Source organism: Mustela nivalis, assembly GCF_964662115.1.
Source record: "Mustela nivalis genome assembly, chromosome: 11".
Taxonomy (NCBI): Eukaryota; Metazoa; Chordata; class Mammalia; order Carnivora; family Mustelidae; genus Mustela; species Mustela nivalis.
The window spans coordinates 13297107-13304231 of record NC_139030.1 but is presented as its reverse complement, the minus strand read 5'-3'; the positions used below and the strand labels follow the sequence as shown (position 1 = coordinate 13304231).

General features: G+C 45.0%; 1 long non-coding RNA gene across 1 annotated transcript; it reads left to right on the top strand.

Moving 5' to 3' along the window:
* Nucleotides 1-5825: 5825 nt before the first annotated feature.
* LOC309843748 lies at nucleotides 5826-6913 on the top strand. Its single transcript, XR_014300323.1, has 2 exons — nucleotides 5826-5941; nucleotides 6848-6913. It is a non-coding gene; the product is annotated as an uncharacterized lncRNA (long non-coding RNA).
* Nucleotides 6914-7125: the final 212 nt, after the last annotated feature.

Genomic DNA, 7125 nt, shown 5'->3' with positions numbered 1-7125 from the left:
GGCTTGGTCTTCAACACACATTTACAGCTCCTGGACTAACAAGGCAGAATGGGGAGCAAATTCTTACAAGAGACAAAAGTCTACAGTTCTATTTCTGCAGATATTGTGCCTGAAAACTGCCTCTTCCTTTCCATAATAGAGAATTTGCAGATGACACACATTTTCTTTTGGTGAGTTTTGCATTCACTCACTTCAAGGTACGAAATGCTTGCATACACTAATTTCCAGAATGAAAGAGTGGAAATCGCCAACTCATCTTAAAGAGCTATAAATGAACAGGATCTTAATTCACAATTCCATCATCTCTCCTGCCCCTGATCTGGGCCATAGCCCATGCGTCTATCTACTCCTGTAAGGTGTGTGTGCGCATGTGCGGTCTGCTCTGGGACATCACCCGCCCTTGACGGAGTCATAGCCACCTAGAGGCTGTATTTGATTCCTTGGCTACAGGCTTCCTTGAAGGCAGGAGCAGATGTCTTTAAATCGGCTAGTCTGGGTTACAGTCTTGAGGCCAGAACAGTGCCCCAGCTCAGCCACCTTCTGGTCATGTAACCCTGAGACGTTCTCTTCATTTTGCTCTGGTTCACATTCCAGAGAGGAATCCAGAAACACCATTCCTCCCTCACATAAGTGCCCCTCCCTCTTACTTCCTTCAGTTCTCTCCCCACAAAGCCACCTCCTGTCTCCCAAGTCTTCTGTAACAAGCACCCCCAGCCCAGCCTCACTGTTCTTCATGACCCCATCCCCTCCAGACATTACACATTTATTCGCTTCCTTATTCATGTTCTGTCTCTCCTAGAGAAGGTGAGTTCAAGGTCGACAGGTTTTTGTTTGGTTTCTGTCCACTCCCTAGTACCTAGCATGGTACCTGGCACATGGTAGGTGCTCAGGAAGTGTTTATTGCATGATTGAATCAATCAATCACTCAACAAATCAATCATGAAAATAAGTTAACTTCCCCTTCCTTCACGTTCTAAGGCTAACATGAGCTTGTTTTCGTAAACTCCCACGCTCTTTATTATTTGCAGATGGTGATCATCTTTGCATGTTTCCCATGTCGAACTCCGTACTTCACATAAAATTGGTAATCAATGAATTACCAATGAGTGAATAAAACAACAATAGTCCGCCAACTTCCAATCATCTGTGTTAATACACGGGAGGCAGATATTGGATAATCTGAAACAGAAGCTAATCTGAAAATCATTTCTGTTGGCTGGAATGTTCACCATAGTATTCGTAGCTTGATCCCCCGATAGTGACCTTGGGTCTGTGAGCCAGGAATGGTTCGCGAGTTCGGTGTACCTGATAGCTCACTCCTCAGACGTTTGAAGTCCCCTTTACCATGTGTTCCAACAAATGTGTTCATTTCCTGCTGCCTTTTGAATCCTGGCCTGGCCTGAGTGGCTCCAGGCAGTCCCTTCAGCTCTGATTTACAGGACCTTTTCTCGAGGCCAGAGGCATCCACAGGCAGCCAGAGCCGGGGCAGGCTCTGAGCAAGACGTTCTCCTGGTGGGAAAGGCTGCAGGAGCACATACGGAGAGGCTGCAAGAACAGTATGTTCCCTTCAGCCAGACCGTGGCTTTTCCCCAGGAGCTTGAAGGTCTCCAGCAGAGCAGAGAACTTCCAAGAACCATCTGCTTTCTTCTTCTTTGACTTATCGCGAGTGTGGCCAACAGCTGTCATTTATTTCTAGAGCCTGGTTTTGGTTTTTGGTTTTGGGGTTTTTTTTTTTCTCTTTCTGTGGAGTATCTCATTTAAAGCTCAGCAGTGCCCTTTGAGATCAGGTCAAGGATTGTCTCTCCTCTTGGGAATGAGGAAGGGAGGTTCGAGAAAGTGAGGTTCCCACCCCGACTTGCTCAGCTGGTAGACGAACCAGGATTAGCCCCCTTCACCACTCCTGCCCCTCACATAGCATCTCGATAATCAAATCTTACCTTTATTAATTTAAATTAAATTTAATTAACATGTACTGTATTGTTAGTTGCAGAGGTAGAATTTAGTAATTTGTCAGTTGCATACAACACCCAGTGCTCATTACACCAAGTGCCCTCCTTAATGCTCATCACCTAGTTACCCTATCTCCCCACCCAACCTCCCCTCCAGCAATCCTTAGTTTGTTTCCTAGAGTTAAAAGTCTCTTATGGTTTGTCTCCCTCTCTGGTTTTTTCTTATTTTATTTTTCCTTCCCTTTCCCTAGGATCCTCTGTTTTGTTTCTTGAATTCCACATATGAATGAAATCATACGGTATTTGTCTTTCTCTGACCGACTCTCTTACCTTTGAATAGGTGTTTTCCCCTAAACCCACTGAACTCCTAAAGGGAGTTTTATTAGCACCTAGGAGTACGTTTCTAATATAGCAGTGAAGACCAATGAGAAAATGGGATTCTATATATCAGGTAGAAAGTTAAAAGGCAGACTTGCCACTCTAATTGTGTTTGGCTTGGGATGTGATCAATGTTAGTTTATGCATCTGATCAATAAATTATTAAGTGCCTGCTCTGTGCCCAGCACTGGGGATGCAGCAGTGAACAAAACATATTCATCACCATCCACATGGGTCTTATGTTCCAGTTGGGGGACACAGAAAATAGAGGCAGTGGTGAGGAAAATATGGAGCAGGTTAGCTGGAAATATGAAAAATAAAGTAGGGACGGCAAATGGGGAGCACAGTATTGGTGGAAATACTCAAAGAAGGAGTTGTTGATAAGGTGGTTTTGGGAAAGTTCTGAAATAAGTGAGGGAATGAACTATATAGATATTGGCCAAAAAGAACAGTCCAGGTAGAGACAATGGCAGGCTCAAAGGTCCTAGGGCAGAAATGTGCCAGAGTGTTGGAGAAACAATGACAGGCCATTTTAGCTAGAGAAGAACAAGAGAGGGGTGAATGTGTGAGGGATGAGGTTTGAGAGGTTAAGACCAGAGTGTTATATCATATCGGGCAAGGTCCATGGAGAGCATTCAGTGTGTCCATGCATATTGTCTTGCCAGAGATGACGCCATGTTTAAATGTTCTTATTCAAACTAAGCCACTGTAACCTTCACCCTAATATGTCTTTCAAAAATAAGCTTTGACTTATTGATATTTTTAAACTCTATTTACCATATAGTGCATTAATAAGAAAGTGCATATATTACTATATCCCAATTTTGTTTTCTAATAGCTTGATAACTATGTCCTAACCTAACTGGCACTAGAGACTGAATGTTTGTGTCCTCCTAAAATTCTGATGTTGAAGCCCTAAACCCCAAAGGGATGGTATTTGGAGATAAGCCTTTGAGAGGGGATTAGGTCATGTGGGTGGGGTCCTTGGGATGAAGTTAGTGCCTCTAGAAGAAGAGAAAAGGAAAGATCTCTCTCCCTCTCTCTCTCTCTCTTTCTCTCTCTCTCTCTCTCTCTCTCTCTCTCTCGTCGCCCCCCCCCCACAGCCACGCACCAAGGAAAGACCATGTAAAGACACACAACATGGCCCTCTGAAATTCAGGAAGAGAAACTTCAACAGAACATCCAGCAACCAGAACTGTGAGAAAATAAATTTTGGCTGTTCAAACCTCTCAATCTATAGAATTTTTTTTAACAGCAGCCTGAGCAGACCAAAGACAATTGGTTTACTTTGAAATTCTATGAATTTTATTTTATGCCTTTCAGAACATCCTGAGATGGGATCCATGGGCTTCACTGTACTTCCAGAAGGTTCCAGGACACAATAAAGCTGAAGAATCCCTGCTATGGGATCTTCTGAGTCATCATGAGAAGAAGCACTTTCGCTACAATTGGGAAAGGGGGCCACCACAGGGGGTGCTGCATGAGTTTGTTTACAGGATCAGAGAGATTCCCAAGTTGTGAGTATATTCTGAGCACAAGCAAGGAGACCAGTACCAGTTTGCAAACTCCTGCAATTATCCAAGTAACAGATGATGGTGGCTTAGCTTAGGGTGGTAGTTTTCTTTTTCCCAGCTCAAACCAGAAACTACTGAATGAGGGTCTGACAAGGCCATAGGTGAGAAGTCACCGAGAGATGGAAACCTGTAGAGAATACTGAGAGGTGACTACAGAGGGGAGGTGGGAAGGAGACAGCACTCCCAGCAGAGTAGACAGGTACTTATTTCTTTAAATGGCCATCCTTTCATCATTAGAACACCATAAAATCCATTTATGGGCAGCCCAATATAGGCAAACGAAACAGAAGAATTAGCAGTAATTAATCCCAATTAATTCCAGTCTGAGTACCAGGGCACACCCCTCTCCCAGCTCCCCACCCCCTCTCCAACTGCTCCCTGAGCCCCACCCATCACAAGAAGCCAACCCTTCCTGATAAGATCAGGCTCTTTTATACCAATTCAACGTACAGATCAGCAGGACAGCTGGGATCAAAGACAGGGGTCCTTCTCCAAAAGCACCAGCCCGCTCCAGGTGGGAAGCCAGCCATACTCTCAACGAGCCACAGAGCTCCAGCGAAGACATAGTGTGGAAATAAGTACCAGGCAGACGGGGAAGGGAGAAAGCACTGTTGGGCAGAGCCACCCGGGGTGTTCACCCCCAGCAGGGGCTCTGCTTGACCCTGGAGGGCTGAAACATCTGGGAACTTCCTTCATGCAAGGAAAGCATCTTGCTTGTCTTTGTAACTCCCACACCTGGCTTGCACCTGCTGCCCAGTGAACGCAGGACATGGAGACAGCAGAACTTCCCAGTGGAAGTAACAGTGCGACCACAGAGAGTGAGGGACACGGGGACATTCAGACGACCAGGTCACTGCATAAGCGGTTTATGTCAGCGAATTCTAGCCCATGGCCCAGATCAAGTCTGCTGTCTGCCATACAGCCCACAAGCAAAGAATGCATTTTACATTTTTATATGGTTGAAAAAAATCAAAAGATTCATCTTAATTATTTTCATTTTAATTTTGAAGTTTCAATTCAGTGTCTATAACATTTTACTGGAACATAGCCACACCCATTTATTTATATATTGTCTGTGGTTGCTTTGGTGTTACAATGGCAGAACTAAGCAGTTGTGACAGAGACCATCTGGCCCACAAAGCTAAATATTTACAATCTGGCCCTTCACGGAGAATATTGGCCAACCCCCCATGTGTGTGTGAATGACCCTCTTTAGAATTGTGCAGTACACAACCTAAGTCACCAAACATGGCAGCCTTGGCCCAAGATTATAGTCCTGACTCCTGGTTGGTAGCCACATTGTGCTCCTGTTGCTTAGGCCAGTACCTATGACTCTGCCTCAGTTGCAAGCCTTCTTTCTCATCTGGTATTTTGGACACATGGCTCAAACTGCCAGGAACCTTCCTGACTTCCTACAAGTCATCACAACAAGGACTCCCTCTCATCTTTCAGACTTCAGTTCAGATAGCCTTTCTTGAAAGCTTTCCCTCACCATTCACTCAGGGCTCTGATTTGCCCTCTTCCCACCATTTACCATTATCTGAAATGACCACGTGTGTGCATTTGAACTTGCCATGTCTGTATTCACCACCAGCGAGCACACTGCAACACAGGAAGCATGGAATCTTGTCACTGCTGTACCTCTAGCACCTAGAACAGTCCCAGTCCCCCTCACACAAGAGCCCAACTGATATTTCTCAAACAAATTTTAGAATTCTGTGCTGCTAAAAATATTTAAAATACCTGTAGACAAGAGAGCATTTATGATGTTATTCTATTTTTATATGTGTTTGAAATTTTTCTTAAGAAAAAGTTTTTATTTTAATTTTGTACATAGCCAACCTATTATTCGGGTATAAAAGCAAAATAAAGGGGGAGGAGTCAAGATGGCGGAGAAGTAGCAAGCTGAGACCGCTTCAGCTAGCCGGAGATCAGCTAGATAGCTTATCTAAAGATTGCAAACACCTGAAAATCCATCGGCAGATCGAAGAGAAGAAGAACAGCAATTCTGGAAACAGAAAAACAACCACTTTCTGAAAGGTAGGACCGGCGGAGAAGTGAATCCAAAGCGACGGGAAGATAGACCCCGGGGGGAGGGGCCGGCTCCCGGCAAGCGGCGGAGCAACCACGCACAAAATCAGGACTTTTAAAAGTCTGTTCCGCTGAGGGACATCGCTCCAGAGGCTAAACCGGGGCAAAGCCTATGCGGGGTCAGCGTGGCCTCAGGTCCCGCAGGGTCACAGAAGGATCGGGGGTGTCTGAGTGTCGCAGAGCTTGCGGGTATTGGAACGGGAAAGCCGGCTACAGAGACAGAGCCGACAGTGAGCTCGCAGCTCGGGGTTACCTTGAACCGGTCGCAGGCTCGGTGAGCTCGGAGCGCGGCCGGAGGTCAGGCAGACGGGAGTGACTGGGCGCTGTTCTCTGGGGGCGCACTGAGGAGTGGGGCCCTGGGCTCTCGGCTCCTCCGGGCCGGAGACCAGGAGGCCGCCATTTGTATTCCCGTCCTCCAGAACTCTACGGAAAGCGCTCAGGGAACAAAAGCTCCTGAAAGCAAACCCGAGCGGATTACTCACCCCGGCCCCGGGTAAGGGCGGTGTAATTCCACCTGGGGCAAAGACACTTGAGAATCACTACAACAGGCCCCTCCCCCGGAAGATCAACAAGAAATCCAGCCGAGACCAAGTTCACCTACCAAGGAGTGCGGTTTCAATACCAAGGAGAGCAGCAGAATTCCAGAGGAGGAGAAAGCCAAGCACGGAACTCATGGCTTTTTTCCTGTGATTTTTTTTAGTCTTGCAGTTAATTTAATTTTTTCTTTTTCATTTTTTTTTTTTCTCGCCTTCGGGTAAAATTTTTTTTTTTTTTAACTGTTACCTTTTTCTTTTTTAACGATTTTTTACTAGTTTATCTAATATATATATTTTTTCTTTTTTACATTTTTCTTAGGTGTTTTCTTTTTTTTAAAATTCTTTTCTTTTCTTTTTTTTTTTTTCTTTTCTTTTTGCTCTTTTTTTTTCTTTCTTCCTTTTTGAACCTCTTTTTATCCCCTTTCTCCCCCCTCACGATTTTGGATCTCTTCTAATTTGTTTAAAGCATATTTTCCTGGGGTTGTTGCCACCCTTTAGTATTTTACTTGCCCCTTCATTTACTCTTATCTGGACAAAATGACAAGACGTAAAAATTCAACGCAAAAAAAAGAACAAGAGGCAGTACCGAAGGCTAGG